The sequence below is a fragment of the Aedes albopictus genome, chromosome 2 (assembly GCF_035046485.1).
Source record: "Aedes albopictus strain Foshan chromosome 2, AalbF5, whole genome shotgun sequence".
NCBI classification, from domain to species: Eukaryota; Metazoa; Arthropoda; class Insecta; order Diptera; family Culicidae; genus Aedes; species Aedes albopictus.
The window spans coordinates 231,443,340-231,461,924 of NC_085137.1; positions in this window are offsets into that span (position 1 = coordinate 231,443,340).

Sequence of the window (18,585 nt, forward strand, 5' to 3'; positions counted from 1 at the left end):
ATCCCCGAAGAAATTCCTGGAGGAATTCCTGGAAGAATTCCTGAAGGAATTCCTGGAAGAATTCCTGGAGGAATTCCTGGAAGAATTCCTGGAGGAATTCCTGGAAGAATTCCTGGAGGAATTCCTGGAGGAATTCCTGGAAGAATTCCTGGAGGAATTCCTGGAAGAATTCCTGGAGGAATTCCTGGAAGAATTCCTGGAGGAATTCCTGGAAGAATTCCTGGAGGAATTCCTGGAAGAATTTCTGGAGGAATTCCTGGAAGAATTCCTGGAGGAATTCCTGGAAGAATTCCTGGAGGAATTCCTGGAAGAATTCCTGGAGGAATTCCTGGAAGAATTCCTGGAGGAATTCCTGGAAGAATTCCTGGAGGAATTCCTGGAAGAATTCCTGGAGGAATTCCTGGAAGAATTCCTGGAGGAATTCCTGGAAGAATTCCTGGAGGAATTCCTGGAAGAATTCCTGGAGGAATTCCTGGAAGAATTCCTGGAGGAATACCTGGAAGAATTCCTGGAGGAATTCCTGGAAGAATTCCTGGAGGAATTCCTGGAAGAATTCCTGGAGGAATTCCTGGAAGAATTCCTGGAGGAATTCCTGGAAGAATTCCTGGAGGAATTCCTGGAAGAATTCCTGGAAGAATTCCTGGAGGAATTCCTGGAAGAATTCCTGGAGGAATTCCTGGAAGAATTCCTGGAGGAATTCCTGGAAGAATTCCTGGAGGAATTCCTGGAAAAATTCCTGGAGGAATTCCTGGAAGAATTCCTGGAGGAATTCCTGGAAGAATTCCTGGAGGAATTCCTGGAAGAATTCCTGGAGGAATTCCTGGAAGAATTCCTGGAGGAATTCCTGGAAGAATTCCTGGAAGAATTTCTGGAAGAATTCCTGGAGGAATTCCTGGAAGAATTCCTGGAGGAATTCCTGGAAGAATTCCTGGAGGAATTCCTGGAAGAATTCCTGGAGGAATTCCTGGAAGAATTCCTGGAGGAATTCCTGGAAGAATTCCTGGAGGAATTCCTGGAAGAATTCCTGGAGGAATCCCCGAAGGAATTCCTGAAGGAACCCCCGAAGGAATTCCTGGAAGAATTCCTGGAAGAATTCCTGGAGGATTTCCTGGAAGAATTCCTGGAGGAATTCCTGGAAGAATTCCTGGAGGAATTCCTGGAAGAATTACTGGAGGAATTCCTGGAAGAATTCCTGGAGGAATTCCTGGAAGAATTTCTGGAGGAATTCCTGGAAGAATTCCTGGAGGAATCCCCGAAGGAATTCCTGAAGGAACCCCCGAAGGAATTCCTGGAAGAATTCCTGGAAGAATTCCTGGAGGAATTCCTGGAAGAATTCCTGGAGGAATTCCTGGAAGAATTCCTGGAGGAATTCCTGGAAGAATTCCTGGAGGAATTCCTGGAAGAATTTCTGGAGGAATTCCTGGAAGAATTCCTGGAGGAATTCCTGGATGAATTACTGGAGGAATTCCTGGAAGAATTCCTGGAGGAATTCCTGGAAGAATTCCTGGAGGAATTCCTGGAAGAATTCCTGGAGGAATTCCTGGAAGAATTCCTGGAGGAATTCCTGGAACAATTCCTGGAGGAATTCCTGGAACAATTCCTGGAGGAATTCCTGGAAGAATTCCTGGAGGAATTTCTGGAAGAATTCCTGGAGGAATTCCTGGAAGAATTCCTGGAGGAATTCCTGGAAGAATTCCTGGAGGAATTCCTGGAAGAATTCCTGGAGGAATTCCTGGAAGAATTCCTGGAGGAATTCCTGGAAGAATTCCTGGAGGAATTCCTGGATGAATTCCTGGAGGAATTCCTGGAAGAATTCCTGTAGGAATTCCTGGAAGAATTCCTGTAGGAATTCCTGGAAGAATTCCTGGAGGAATTCCTGGAAGAATTCCTGGAGGAATTCCTGGAGGAATTCCTGGAAGAATTCCTGGAGGAATTCCTGGAAGAATTCCTGGAGGAATTCCTGGAAGAATTCCTGGAGGAATTCCTGGAAGAATTCCTGGAGGAATTCCTGGAAGAATTCCTGGAGGAATTCCTGGAAGAATTCCTGGAGGAATTCCTGGAAGAATTCCTGGAGGAATTCCTGGAAGAATTCCTGGAGGAATTCCTGGAAGAATTCCTGGAGGAATTCCTGGAAGAATTCCTGGAGGAATTCCTGGAAGAATTCCTGGAGGAATTCCTGGAAGAATTCCTGGAGGAATTCCTGGAAGAATTCCTGGAGGAATTCCTGGAAGAATTCCTGGAGGAATTCCTGGAAGAATTCCTGGAGGAATTCCTGGAAGAATTCCTGGAGGAATTCCTGGAAGAATTCCTGGAGGAATTCCTGGAAGAATTCCTGGAGGAATTCCTGGAAGAATTCCTGGAGGAATTCCTGGAAGAATTCCTGGAGGAATTCCTGGAAGAATTCCTGGAGGAATTCCTGGAAGAATTCCTGGAGGAATTCCTGGAAGAATTCCTGGAGGAACTCCTGGAAGAATTCCTGGAGGAATTCCTGGAAGAATTCCTGGAGGAATTCCTGGAGGAATTCCTGGAAGAATTCCTGGAGAAATTCCTGGAAGAATTCCTGGAGGAATTCCTGGAAGAATTCCTGGAGGAATTCTTGGAAGAATTCCTGGAGGAATTCCTGGAAGAATTCCTGGAGGAATTCCTGGAAGAATTCCTGGAGGAATTTCTGGAAGAATTCCTGGAGGAATTCCTGGAAGAATTCCTGGAGGAATTCCTGGAAGAATTCCTGGAGGAATTCCTGGAAGAATTCCTGGAGGAATTCCTGGAAGAATTCCTGGAGGAATTCCTGGAAGAATTCCTGGAGGAATTCCTGGAAGAATTCCTGGAGGAATTCCTGGAAGAATTCCTGGAGGAATTCCTGGAAGAATTCCTGGAGGAATTCCTGGAAGAATTCCTGGAGGAATTCCTGGAAGAATTCCTGGAGGAATTCCTGGAAGAATTCCTGGAGGAATTCCTGGAAAAATTCCTGGAAGAATTCCTGGAGGAATTCCTGGAAGAATTCCTGGAGGAATTCCTGGAAGAATTCCTGGAGGAATTCCTGGAAGAATTCCTGGAGGAATTCCTGGAAGAATTCCTGGAAGAATTTCTGGAAGAATTCCTGGAAGAATTTCTGGAAGAATTCCTGGAGGAATTCCTGGAAGAATTCCTGGAGGAATTCCTGGAAGAATTCCTGGAGGAATTCCTGGAAGAATTCCTGGAGGAATTCCTGGAAGAATTCCTGGAGGAATTCCTGGAAGAATTCCTGGAGGAATTCCTGGAAGAATTCCTGGAGGAATTCCTGGAAGAATTCCTGGAGGAATTCCTGGAAGAATTACTGGAGGAATTCCTGGAAGAATTCCTGGAGGAATTCCTGGAAGAATTTCTGGAGGAATTCCTGGAAGAATTCCTGGAGGAATCCCCGAAGGAATTCCTGAAGGAACCCCCGAAGGAATTCCTGGAAGAATTCCTGGAAGAATTCCTGGAGGAATTCCTGGAAGAATTCCTGGAGGAATTCCTGGAAGAATTCCTGGAGGAATTCCTGGAAGAATTCCTGGAGGAATTCCTGGAAGAATTTCTGGAGGAATTCCTGGAAGAATTCCTGGAGGAATTCCTGGATGAATTACTGGAGGAATTCCTGGAAGAATTCCTGGAGGAATTCCTGGAAGAATTCCTGGAGGAATTCCTGGAAGAATTCCTGGAAGAATTTCTGGAAGAATTCCTGGAAGAATTTCTGGAAGAATTCCTGGAGGAATTCCTGGAAGAATTCCTGGAGGAATTCCTGGAAGAATTCCTGGAGGAATTCCTGGAAGAATTCCTGGAGGAATTCCTGGAAGAATTCCTGGAGGAATTCCTGGAAGAATTCCTGGAGGAATTCCTGGAAGAATTACTGGAGGAATTCCTGGAAGAATTACTGGAGGAATTCCTGGAAGAATTCCTGGAGGAATTCCTGGAAGAATTTCTGGAGGAATTCCTGGAAGAATTCCTGGAGGAATCCCCGAAGGAATTCCTGAAGGAACCCCCGAAGGAATTCCTGGAAGAATTCCTGGAAGAATTCCTGGAGGAATTCCTGGAAGAATTCCTGGAGGAATTCCTGGAAGAATTCCTGGAGGAATTCCTGGAAGAATTCCTGGAGGAATTCCTGGAAGAATTCCTGGAGGAATTCCTGGAAGAATTTCTGGAGGAATTCCTGGAAGAATTCCTGGAGGAATTACTGGATGAATTACTGGAGGAATTCCTGGAAGAATTCCTGGAGGAATTCCTGGAAGAATTCCTGGAGGAATTCCTGGAAGAATTCCTGGAGGAATTCCTGGAAGAATTCCTGGAGGAATTCCTGGAAGAATTCCTGGAGGAATTCCTGGAACAATTCCTGGAGGAATTCCTGGAAGAATTCCTGGAGGAATTTCTGGAAGAATTCCTGGAGGAATTCCTGGAGGAATTCCTGGAAGAATTCCTGGAGGAATTCCTGGAAGAATTCCTGGAGGAATTCCTGGAAGAATTCCTGGAGGAATTCCTGGAAGAATTCCTGGAGGAATTCCTGGATGAATTCCTGGAGGAATTCCTGGAAGAATTCCTGTAGGAATTCCTGGAAGAATTCCTGTAGGAATTCCTGGAAGAATTCCTGGAGGAATTCCTGGAAGAATGCCTGGAGGAATTCCTGGAAGAATTCCTGGAGGAATTCCTGGAGGAATTCCTGGAAGAATTCCTGGAGGAATTCCTGGAAGAATTCCTGGAGGAATTCCTGGAAGAATTCCTGGAGGAATTCCTGGAAGAATTCCTGGAGGAATTCCTGGAAGAATTCCTGGAGGAATTCCTGGAAGAATTCCTGGAGGAATTCCTGGAAGAATTCCTGGAGGAATTCCTGGAAGAATTCCTGGAGGAATTCCTGGATGAATTACTGGAGGAATTCCTGGAGGAATTCCTGAAAGAATTCCTGGAGGAATTCCTGGAAGAATTCCTGGAGGAATTCCTGGAAGAATTCCTGGAGGAATTCCTGGAAGAATTCCTGGAGGGATTCCTAGAGGAATTCCTGGAGGAATTGCTGGATGAATTCCTGGAGGAATTGCTGGAAGAATTCCTGGAGGAATTCCTAAACGAATTCCCGGAGGAATCCCCGAAGGAATTCCTGAAGGAATCCCCGAAGGAATTCCTGAAGGAACCCCCGAAGGAATTCCTGGAGGAATCCCCGAAGGAATTCCTGGAGGAATCCCCGAAGGAATTCCTGGAGGAATGACCGATGGAATTCCTGGAGAAATCCCCGAAGGAATTCCTGGAGGAATCCCCGAAGGAATTCCTGGAGGAATCTCCGAAGGAATTCCTGGAGGAATCTCCGAAGGAATTCCTGGAGGAATCTCCAAAGGAATTCCTGGAGAAACCCACATGGGAACTTCTACAGGAATTCCTGGAGATATCTCTGAAGGAATTTCAGTAGGAATCCCCGAGGAATTCCCCGGAGGAATTCTTGGAAGAATGCCCGGAGGAATCTTAGGAGAAATCGTTATAAGAATACCCAGAGGAATTCTTGGAAGAATTTTCAGAGGAATTCCTGTAGGAATCTATGGATGAATTCCTGGAGGAATTCCCGGAGGAACCCCTGGAGGAATCCCTGGAGAAATTCTTGGAAGAATCCCTGGAGGAATTCCTGGTGGAATCCCTGGAGGAATTCCTGGTGGAATCCCTGGAGGAATTCCTGAAGCATTCTCTGGAGGAGTTCGTGGAGGAATTCCAGAAAGAATCTCCGGAGGCATTCCTGAAAGAATGCCCGGAGGAATTCTATGATGATTTTCTTGAGGAATTACTGGTGCAATCCTCGGATGAATTCCTGGAGGAATCCCTGGAGGAATTCCTGGAGGAATTTCTGGAGGAATTCCTGGAAGAATCTCAGGAGGAATCCCTGATGGAATCCTCTCAAGAATTCGTGGTGAAATGGAATTTCAGGAGGAATTCCCTGAGGTTTTTTTTGGGGAATCACAGATAGAAATCTTGGAAAAATCACAAACTCAAATACTGGATTTGAAATCCTAGAAGAAAAATTAGGACGAAATCTCAGAAAGAACTTTTAGGCGAATTCCAAAACTGCTGGAAATATTTGAAGGAATTGCTAAGAATTCACAACAGCTTCCGGAAAAAAATCAGGAAGAATCCCAGAAAGAAACTCCGGAGGAACTCTTGGAGGTTTGCCAGAAAGAGCTCCCGGAGGAATTCCCGTACTAATCACTAATCAACAACACCGTACTAATCACTAATCAACACCACTGAAAATAGTTGCTCCCCACACTCAATTTGTATGATTTGTAACAGGTTCCGGCGTCTCATCCAGTGGTCCATTCTAGCAACCGCTAACCGCAGTGTTCCGGTGATGGTTCCATAGAAATGTAGGCATTAGAATCCGGCAGAAACATCATCTAAATTCACACCAGCAGCAGCCGCTCTATGTTGTTTACATCTCGCACTTCGCACAAAATCCGAACAGCGCGAGAAACGTCACTTTTCCTTGCGGAATAATTGGTCAGGCTATTTTTCCCAAAAGAAAAATTGACAGCTGGCTTGATCGACACAATCATCACGACCCTTGTCACCATCATCATTGATCATCAAGTTCGTCGATTTTTCCGTTTCAGCTGAGTACCGCTCAAGAAATTTCGACAGAAAATCGTTTCTTGACCGTTTCTTGGCCTATCTTTTTAAGCCTAGTACTCAGATCGTAAGAAATGAGGTCAAGGAAAAAACAGCATTTTTACCAAAGTAATTTTGACAGTCGATCTTGAGAGAGAAAAAAGAAAAAAAAAAGTCGACGAAACAACTTGTTTACCAATTTTGTTTAACAAGAATGAATCTACGCTCAGACTCACTTGGTCTGGAACGCAGCACAGTGGAAGATTGACCAGCATTGTGACCCGTTGATATTCCGGCCGGACAAGCGCAACCGGAAGAAAGGTTATATGATTTCCAGCTGGTGGTGCATACGGTGGCGGACATGTAAACCAGTTCCCTTGCCTGTGGCGAGGTCGGATCATTTGAAATTGTGATGCAGTTGGTCAAGTTCGAGTGGAAGCTGACAATTACTCCCAAGAATAAAAATCCATCGGGATTACGGGATGAAAATAGATGGATTACCAGCCGCGGAAAATAGCTGCGAAAATGTATCTAAAGTTTGCTACAAATTCCCAGGAAAAAATGCGATTCGGTGGAAGTTCTTAGTGATTTGGCAGGGGATTTACTCCAGCAATATCTTCAGGGATTTCTCCGGGAATCCCTTCGAAAACACGTCCACGGATCCCTCGAGGAATTCCTCCGGCGATTCCTTCAGGAATTCCTCCGGCGATTCCTTCAGGAATTCCTACGAGTATTCCTCTAGGGATTTCATCAGAAATTTCTCCGGGGGTTCCTCAAGTAATTCCTCCAGGAATACTTCCCGAAATTCCTCCAAGAAGTCATCCGTGCATTCCTCCAGGAATTCCTTCGAGGACTGCTCCAGAAAATCCTCTAGTAATACCTGAAGGATTCCACCGTAAATTCCCCCAGGAAATCCTCCATGAATTTATCCGAGGATAGCTTCAGTAAGTTCTTCGCCTATTCCTCCGGGGATTCCTCCAGAAACTCCTCCGGGGAAAACAGCAGGGATTATACATAAAAAAATCCTCCAGTAATATTTCCAATAGTTCTTTCTGGATGATGGTTATACCGCCAGGCTTACGTTTATGATAATAAATTACAATTACAATAACAAAAAATCCTCTGGGAATTTCTTTAGAAATTCTTCCAGCCATTCCTCCAGAAATTCTAACAGGAATACCTCCAGAAATTCCTTCCGGGGGATCCTGCATGAATTCCTCCGGGGATTCCTCCAGGAATTTCTCGGAAAATTCCTCCAGAAATTCCAGCGCGGACTCCTCCAGGAATTCCTCCGCGGATTCTTCCAGAAATTCCTCCGGGGATTCCTCCAAGAATTCCTCCGGGGATTCCTCCAGGAATTCCTTCGTGAATTCCTCCAGAAATTCCTCCGGGAGTTCCTCCAGAAATTCCTCCGAGAAGTCCTCCAGGAATTTCTCCAGGAATTCCTCCGGAAATTCCTCCAGAAATTTCGCCGGGTATTCCTCCAGGAATTCATCTAGGAATTCCTCCGAAAATTCTTCTAGGAATTCCTCCGCGAATTCCCCCAGGAACTCCTCCGCGAATTCCCCCAGGAATTGCCCCAGAAATTCCTCCACGAATTCCTCCGGGGATTTCTCCAGAAATCCCTCCGGGAATTCCTCCAGGAATTCCTGCGGGAATTCTTCCAGGAATTTCTCCGGGAGTTCCTCCGAGGAGTCCTCCAGAAATTCCTCTGGAAATTTCTCCAGGAATTCCTCTGGAAATTTCTCCAGGAATTCCTCCAGAAATTTCGCCGGGAATTCCACCGGGAATTCCCCCAAAACTACCTCCGGAAATTCATCCAGGAATTCCTCCGGAAATTCCTCCAGGAATTCCTCCGGAAATTCATCTAAGAATTCCTCCGAAAATTCATCCAGGAATTCCTCCGCGAATTCCCCCAGGAATTCCTCTGGGGATTCTTCCAAGAATTCCTCTGGGGATTCTTCCAAGAATTCCTCTGGGGATTCCTCCGGGAATTCCTCTGGGAATTCCTCCGGGAATTCCTCCGGGAATTCCTCCGGGAATTCCTCCAGGAATTCCTCCGAGAATTCCTCCGGGAATTCCTCCAGGAATTCCTCCGGGAATTCCTCCAGGAATTCCTCCGGGAATTCCTCCGCGAATTCCTCCAGGAATTCCTCCGGGAATCCCTCCAGAAATTCCTCCGGGAATCCCTCCAGGAATTCCTCCAGGAATTCTTCCAGGAATTTCTCCAGGAATTCCTCCAGGAATTTCTCCAGTAAATCCTCAAGGAATTTCTCCGGGAATTCCTCCAGGAATTTCTCCGGGAATTCCTCCAGGAATTCTTCCAGGAATTTCTCCAGGAATTCTTCCAGGAATTTCTCCAGGAATTTCTCCGGGAATTCCTCCAGGAATTTCTCCGGGAATTCCTCCAGGAATTTCTCCGGGAATTCCTCCGGGAATTCCTACAGGAATTCCTCCAGGAATTCCCCCAGGAATTTTTCTAGGAATTCCTCCAGGAATTTCTCCAGGAATTCCTCCAGGAATTCCTACAGGAATTCCTTCGAGAATTCCTCCGGGAATTCCTCCAGGAATTTCTCCAGGAATTCCTCCAGAAATTTCTCCAGGAATTCCTCCAGGAATTCCTCAAGGAATTTCTCCAGGAATTCCTCCAGGAATTTCTCCAGGAATTCCTCCAGGAATTTCTCCAGGAATTCCTCCAGGAATTTCTCCAGGAATTCCTCCAGGAATTTCTCCAGGAATTCCTCCAGGAATTTCTCCAGGAATTCCTCCAGGAATTCCTCCGGGAATTCCTCCAGGAATTCCTTCGGGGATTCCTCCAGGAATTCCTTCGGGGATTCCTCCGGAAATTTCTCCAGGAATTCCTCCAGGAAGAATTTTAGAAGAAATGATTTAAGAAACACCGGAGGAGTTGCTGAAGGAATTCCTGCAGGGGTCCCCGGAGGCATCCCCAGAGGAATACTTGGATTAATTCCTGAAGAAAAAATACCCGGAAATATTATTTGTGGAATATCCAGAACAAAATCCTGCAGGAATCTCCGGAGGAATTCCTGTAGGAATCTCCGGAGGAATTCCTGTAGGAATCTCCGGTAAAATTTCTAGAAGAATTTTTGGAGGAATACCTGGGGAATTTCCTAGAGGAATTTTGGAGAAACTTTCGGAAAAATTTCTGTTGGAATTCCTGGAGAAATTTCTGGAAGAATACCTTGAAGAATTCCTGGAAAAATCCTGGAGAAATTTCCGCAGGAATCCCCGGAGGATTTCCTATAAATTCCTGGAGGAATCCTCGAAGATCCCCAGAAGTATTCCTGGAGCAATCATTTCAGAAATTTCTGGAAGAATTCCTTGAGGTATTTCAAAAAGAAATCCTGCAGGATTCCATGGATTTTTTTTCGGGAAGAATTCTTAAAGGAATTTCTGGAAAAAACTCTTGAAAAAAATTCTCGAGAAACTCCTGGAAGAATTTCTGGAGAAATTGGTTGAAGAAATCCTGGAGGAATACCTTGATCATCCTGGAAGAATTCCTGAAGAAATTCTTGGAAGAATTCCTGAAGAAATTCTTGGAAGAATTCCTGAAGAAATTCTTGGAAGAATTCCTGAAGAAATTCTTGGAAGAATTTCTGAAGAAATTCTTGGAAGAATTCCTAGAGGAACTCTTGACAAGAATCCAAGTGGAATTCTTAAAAAAAATCTAATGAGAACACCAGGAGAAATTCTATGATTAATTTCTCGAAGAATTTTTGGATGAATTCCTGGAGGAATTCCAGGAAGAATATTTGAGAGAGTAATTCCTGTAAGAATTCCTGGAAGAGTTTCTGAAGAAATTCCTGTAGAAATTTCCGGGAAAATCCCTGGAGGAATTCATGGAGTGATTCTCAGAGGAATCCTCGAAGGAATTCTTGAAACGGAAGAATTCCTAGAGGAATCCTCGTAAAAAATCCTAGAGGAATCCAAAGAGGAATTCCTGGAGGAGTTCCAAGAGGAATTCCAAGCAGAGTCCTCGAAGGAGTCCTGGAGGAATTCCCGGTAAACTCCTGGAGAAGCTTCCGGAATAACCCCGGAGGAATCGACGCACGAATTCTTGGAGATATCCTCGAATGAATTCATTATGGAAGCCCCGGATGAATTCCTGGAGGAATCCCCGGAGAAATTCCTGGAAGAATCCTCGGAAGAATTCCTGGGGAAATCCCCAGAGCCACTTCCTTCAGAAATCCCCGGATGAAAATCTCAAGGAACCCCCGAAGGAATCCCCGGAGCAACTCCTGGAGAAATCCCCGGAGGCATTCCTGGAGGAATCCCCGAAAGAATTCCTGGAGGAATCCCCGAAAGAATTCCTGGAGGAATCCCCGAAAGAATTCCTGGAGAAATTCTTGGAGGAATGCCCGAAAGAACTGCTGGTGGAATTCCCGAAAGAATCCCTGGAGGAATTCCTGGAGGAATCCCCGGAGGAAATCCTAGAGGAATCCCCGAAGGAATTTCTGGAGGAATCCCCGGAGGAATTCCTGGAGGAATCCCCGGAGGAATTCCTGGAGGAATTCCTGGAGGAATCCTCGGAGGAATTCCTGGAGGAATCCTCGGAGGAATTCCTGGAGGAATCCCCGCAGGAATTCCTGGAGGAATCCCCGGAGGAATTCCTGGAGGAATCCCCGGAGGAATTCCTGGAGGATTCCCCGGAGGAATTCCTGGAGGAATCCCCGGAGGAATTCCTGGAGGAATCCCCGGAGGAATTCCTGGAGGAATCCCCGGAGGAATCCCCGGAGGAATTCCTGGAGGAAGCCCCGGAGGAATTCCTGGAGGAATCCCCGGAGGAATTGCTGGAGGAATCCCCGGAGGAATTCCTGGAGGAATCCCCGGAGGAATTCCTGGAGGAATCCCCTGAGGAATTCCTGGAGGAATCCCCGGAGGAATTCCTGGAGGAATCCCCGGAGGAATTCCTGGAGGAATCCCCGAAGGAATTCCTGGAGGATTCCCTGGAGGAATTCCTGGAGGATTCCCTGGAGGAATTCCTGGAGGATTCCCTGGAGGAATTCCTGGAGGATTCCCTGGAGGAATTCCTAGGGGAATCCCCGAAGGAGTTCCTAGAGGAATCCCCGAAGGAGTTCCTAGAGGAATCCCCGAAGGAATTCCTAGAGGAATCCCCGAAGGAATTCGTAGAGGAATCCCCGAAGGAATTCCTAGAGGAATCCCCGAAGGAATTCCTAGAGGAATCCTTGAACGAAATCCTAGAGGAATCTCCGAACGAATTCCTAGAGGAATCCCCGAAGGAGTTTCTAGAGGAATCTCCGAAGAAATTCTTAGAGGAATCCCCGAAGGAATACCTAGAGGAATCCCCGAAGGCATTCCTAGAGGAATCCCTGAAGGAATTCCTAGAGGAATCCCCGAAGGCATTCCTAGAGGAATTCCCGGAGGCATTCCTAGAGCAATCCTCGAAGGAATTCCTAGAGGAATCCCCGAAGGAATACCTGGAGTAATCCCTGAAGAAATTCCTGGAGGAATCCCCAAAGAAATTCCTGGAGGAATCCCCAAAGCAATTCCTGGAGGAATCTTCGAAAAAAAATATGGATGAATCTCCACAAAAAGTCCAGGAGGAATGCCCATAGGAAGTGCTGGAGGACTTTCTGAAGGATACTTCGAAGAATTCCAGGAGGAATCCCCGAAAGAATTCCCAAAAAAAATTCCAGGAGCCATTCTCAATTGAATTTCTGGAGGAATCTCCTATGGATTTCCTGGAGGAATCCCCATAGGAATTGCTGGAGGACTTTCTGAAGGAATCCTCAGAGAAATTCCCTCAGGAATCCCCGAAATATTCCCAAAGGAATCTTCGGAGGAATTTCTGGAGGGATTCCCGAGAGAATTCTCAAAGAAATTCCAGGATGGAATTTCTGGAGGAATTCAGAAACAAATTCCTGGAGGAATCTCCGATGGAATTCCTGGAGGAATCCTTGAAGGAATTCCGGGAAGAATCCCCGAATAAATTCCTGAAGGAATCCCCGAAGAAATTCCTGATTAACTGAAAGAATCATCCAAAGTCTTTATGGATGAATCCCCAAAGGAATTCCTGGAGAAATCCTCGAAGTAGTTCCTGGAGGAATCCCTGACGGAATTTCTTGATCCCCTAAGGAATTCCCAAAGGAATCCTCGTAGGAGTTCCCGAAAGAATTCCTGGAGAAATATCCCGAGGCAATTATTTGAATTTTATCTGGAGGAGTTTCTGAAGAAATTTCGGAACTGAAGTTTTTTGAATTCCATAAAGGATTCCTTCCAAAATTCCTTCGGAGATCCTGGAATTCTTTCGGGGATTCTTTGGAAATTCTTCCAAGCACTTTTGGATGAATTCTTTTTGTGATTCTTCCAGAAATCCCTTTCAGGATTTGAGGATTCTTTCACAAAATCCTACTTGGATTCCTTCGTAGGTTCCTCCAGAAATTCCTTCGAGGATTCCTCCAGGAATTTCTTCGGGATTCAGAATTCGTGGAGGATTCCCTGAAGAAATGTTGAAGCAATTTCTGCAGGAGTTTCTGAGGAAATGCTTGGAGGAAGTTCAGATAGAATTCCTTGAGGAATTCAATAAAGAATTTTAAAGCAATACCAGATTTCTTAGGCAAATATCCCAGAAGTAATTCAGGAATCTTCACAAGGAATCTTAGATGAATTCCAGGAAGAATATCAAGATGAATGTCCTGGAGGGATTCTTTCAGAAGTGATTCCTGAAGGAACTCTTGAAGGGGAAATACCAAATGGAATTTCTGGAGGAATTGTAGGAGAAACCCCTGAAGAAATTTCTGGAGGAATCCCAGAATCAAAATCATTAAGGAATACCGGATAATTCTGACACAATTGCCGAAGGAATTCCTGGAGGAAGTTCAGATGGAATTCCTCGAGAAATCCCCGAAAAAAATCCTGGAGAAATCCCAGAAGAAATTCTTGGTGAAATGCTTGCAGGAATTCCTGAAGGAATCTCAGAAAAGGATTCCGGAAGGACCCCAGAAAAAAAATCATGGAAAAATATCAAAAAGTATTTCTGGAAGAATCTCAGAAGGAATTCCTACAGGAATTCCTCGAGAAACCCAAGAATATTTTTTTGGAAAATCTCGGAAGAAATTTCTGGAGAAATCCCAGAAGGAATCCCTGAAGGATTTCCAGGTGGAAATCCAGAAGAAATTCGTGAAGGAATGCCTAAAGGGATTCCTGGAGAAATCTCAGAAGACATTTCTGGAGCAATTTCAGAAGAAGTTCATAAAGTGATTTAAAATGGAATTTCTGCTAGAAATTCATGGAGGATTCCTAGAAGAATCCCAGAGGGAATTGCTGGATGAGTCTCAGAAGGAATTCCCGGAGCAATCGTTGAAGGTACTCCAGGAGAATTTGTAGAGGAAACCCTGATAGAATTCATGGATGAGTCTCAGAAATTTTTAGTAGAATTTCAGAAGAAATGCATGAAGGAATTTCTGAAAAACACCCAAAAGATATTCATGGAGGAATCACAGAAGGAATTGCTAGAGAAATCCCAGTAATCCATAGAGGAGGATTCCTGGATGAATCCCAGAGGGAATTTCTGGATGAATCTCAGAAGGAATTCCTGGATTAATCCCAGGAAGACGTTCTCGAGAAATCCCAGTATAGGTTCGTGAAAAACAATCCCTTGCGGAATTCCTGGAAGCATTGCAAAAGGCATTCTTGGAGGAATACCAGATGAAATAATTAAATAAATTTCTAGAGGAATACTAGACGGAATTCCTGCCAAGGGCTTAAAAAAACTCCTGGATATATTTCAGTTGTCCCGTGGAAGTACCCTAGAAGGAACTCCTGAATAAATCTCAGTTGATACCCCTGCAGAAAATAACGTAGAAATCTATGAGGAAAGTTCTGTAGAAAATCCAGAAGGAATTCGTCTGGGAATTCATGGAGGAGACTCCAGAGATCCTATGAATTCCTAGAAAAAAAAACTTATGCTAATTCAGGAGAAGTTTTTGAAGAAACTCATAGAAGAAAGCTAGAATGAACTGGCAAGATTCTCTATAAAACCGATAGAAGAAGTTCTGGATGGGTTTGCGATGGAATTTAAACGAACTTCTGCTGGCATTGGAATGTGTAGTTTTACTATCGGAATCTGCGGATTACCCATCTGGCTTTCCGGCTCGCAACCACTCCATCCACGGTTGTTCTTGTTTTGGAGATCGTTCTAGCCGCCGCCTTGTCCAAGTCGATACTCCGATGACAAATACAGTAACTGAACCATTCGGATGTCGATACACGTAGGTTCATAAGCACACGGTGAGTACCCCAAACCTGAGACCCCCAAACAGGATCCCTTCGCACTTTGTACTCGTTCGGGAAAAACAACTTCTCACTTCTTTCGTCCGAAAGTTATTCCTTTGGGTATTGTCCGGCGATCTCATGGTGTGATGCACCAGCGCCTTCTGGTGCTTTTGCAGCATCTGTGGGTGGACCGTTTCAACCGCAGCGATCGGGTTTCACTATGCCCCGGCAGCAGGAAAAAGCAATCTTCCTCAACAAATCTGACCCAGCTCGGAGGGCAGCGGACAGCGCATAATCCTTCCTTGTACGCGATGGGCGCGGAAGTAGCTCGAGCACAGAATGCGTCGGAATAATATATCTGGTTCCTGGAAACATTTTGCGCACTATCGAACAAATACGGTGACCACGGAACAGCTTGTGCCGGAGGCCAGGCCATGGCAATTGACCGTGCCGCAATGCTCGCCGCAATGGTAATTATCCTCATTATCTTTACCACTTCCTACAATTAAAAAAAAACAATAATTGATAATAAATATTGTACCTAGGTGAAAATTTGCAAAAAACTCACTTCAAAGCAACGACTGATGGCAGAAAACAAACATAAATAAAGATCACAACCTGACCAGAAACGTCACTTTACTTGCGGAATAATTGATCAGCCTATTTTTCCCACAAGGAAAAGTGACAACCTGGTTTGATCGACACAATCATCACCATCATCAATGATCATCAAGTTCATCGATTATTTTGTTTCAGCTGAGTACGGCTCAAGAAATTTTGGCAGAAAATCGTTTCTTGACCGTTTCTTGGCCTATCTTTTTACACAGTACTTACGAGGTGAGTATCACCCCTTACACAGTACTTACGATGTGAGTATCACCCCTTAGATCTGTCTCGCCGCTAGGCTTGCTGTCAAACCCCATATAATGGAAAAAGTTTTTTTCAGAATCTGGAGACGCTGTTATGATTAGTAACTATCGCGCTCATATCAGAAGCCAGAGGCGAGGGGCGATTCACTGTCCTGCGTTACTGATTTGAAAATACACGAATGAAAAAAATACACAAAAATGCATCAATACACGACAAATTCAAAAATGAAATAAAAATACGCCACATTCGAAAAAATACACCAATTCAAAATAAAAATGCAAAAATGCTCCAGTGCACGGAAAATACAATAATAGTTCAAATTCGATTAAAATGCACAAATACGGTAGAACTCATTGTTCAATACACGAATTTGGGAAAAATACGTTGTTATTGTGAAATGACATGGAAAATTCAGCAGATGTTGATGTTTTCAAACACCGGGACTGGACGCCTGACGATTCCTGAAGCGGGGAAGGATCCAAACTTCCGGAACATTCCTGAGCACAATCCTTCAACAAACTCCACCGGGAACGTTTTGTCACGGGGTTATTGCAGCGAGGTTTGCAGTTTTGCAAATTGCAGTTTTGATAATTTCAAGATTAACTCTTAGTAGATTCCCAAGTAACCAAAAGTTCCGCTTCCCATGACAAAATGAACTTTCAAGTTCCGCGAAGTTCAGATAAAGTTCCAAACGGAACTTTCTGGCTGCTTAAGAGGCTAACGATGAGCCTTGCTGGAAATTCGGTCACAAGTTCCGGCAAGACTATTTGTTAGCCTCTTAAGCAGCCAGAAAGTTCCATTCGGAACTTTATCTGAACTTCGCGGAACTTTAAAGCTGCTTAAGATGCTATGTCGGAACTTTGTCGGAACTTTCAAGTTCATAGAAGTTCAGTTCAGTAGCATTGCCCAAGTAACCACGGCGCTGAAGCCTTATTGCATGCATATATACGGTGTATTTAGAGCAATCATTACTTTACATGCAAACTTAAAGTTTATTTAAAGTGGAAATGGGCAATTATGCGACTGCTTCAAGATTATACCAGTATAATCTTAATTTGATTCTATAATTGCCCATTTCCACTTTAAATTAACCTTAAGTTTGCATATAAAGTAATGATTGCACTAAATACACCGTATATCTGCATGCAATAAGGCTTCAACGCCATGGTTACTTGGGTGTGTTTCAATGAGGATTAAATTATTTTTTTTACAGAAAACAACCCGCATAGAAAAATACGATCAATAGAATAGTTCATATCATAAGATATTTGTTCGTGGAATGATTATTATAAATGGTGTAATAGTTTAAACATTGGATTATTGAGGTTGGCAAATTGGCATTATTCAATATTTTTCAGATATCATATTACTTATGATAATGATACGTCCAATAGTGAATTAATCATTTTTAATAATATGTTTTTTGTACGGTCGGCAAACAAAAGCACTCTTGACGAGATTTTACGGTGTTTAATCATTGCAATCGTCTTGGAATTTATAAAATAAATCCATTTGTGTAACTTAGTTGCTGAAATTCTCACTTCTGGGTTCTGACGAATATCACCTTGTAGCAAATTTCTGCTTCTTTTGATGTCTTTTGTTTCTGCGCGTCAGCAGCAGCCGTTGAGGACTATTAATTGCAAATTCCTTGAAAAATTCTCTTGAAAACTCACCAGCACTCACCTGGGGGTAGCCCAGCATGCAAAAGTCGAACTTTTGGTCAAAGGTCGATCGGTTGTTGATACCGGGCACTAAACTTCAAAGGTTCCTCATTACACTAGAGGATTCTCGTATCACAAACTTCTGTAATTCCAAATCTTTCCTAACCGCTTCTCCAGGCGAAGAACATCTATACATTTGAAGCAACCGCGAGCACTGATCCGGTTTGGAGTAGTGAATAAGCACCGCGCAAGGAGTAGTGGAAGCAACATCCGAAATCACATAACAGTTCGATTCCCAGTTTAACAAAATACTTAATAAAAAAAAACAAGAAACTGAACAATCATTCACATAATCGTAGACAAATTTGACAGTGCTCGACAAATGCCCGCAGGGGTGTGCTTTTTTTCAGTCGGCAAAACAGATTTGATGAAATATTTCCGTTTTGTTTTTATTATTCGTTGTATCATAATGCCGATGATAAAGTAATCATAACATGTATAATTCCGCAAAATATTTGTTTGAGAAAAATGGCATTTTTGAATGGTAACGATACTTAACAACCCATTCAGTCTATCATTAAAATATCGATAATGGTAACTGCGAGGGGCGGATCACTTCCAAAACAGCTGAATCGAAAATGCGTTTTGATGGAAATGCGTTACAAAATCCTCCAGTGCGTTGAAAAATGCATTTGAAAATGTAATGCGTTGAAAAATGCGCCAAAATATCCAATGCGTTGAAAAATGCACAGGAATGCATGACGAATTTTTGGAGTTTTAATACATAATTTGTTGAAAAATACGCCAATGCGTAGGAAAATGCGTGCTATTTATCAATGCGTATAAAAATGCGAGCATTCCACCAATGCGCATAAAAATGCGTGTTTTCTATCAATGCGTAGAAAAATGCGTGTTTTCTATCAGTGCGTAGAAAAATGCAAGTTTTTTTGTCAATGCGTATAAAAATACGAACAATTTTATCAATGCGTTGAAAAGTGCATGCTGTAAAATTTTGACAGGTGTAGTTAAATTTCAGAAATGCGTACCTTAATACGCTAATGCGTAACAAAATGCGCCAATGCGTATGTCAATACGCTAGGCTGAATCGAAAATGCGCTAGTGATTCGCCCCTCGGGTAACTGCTATCATTAATATGATTTGTCGTATCATGTGTTTATCATCCAGTTTACGATAACACGTATGA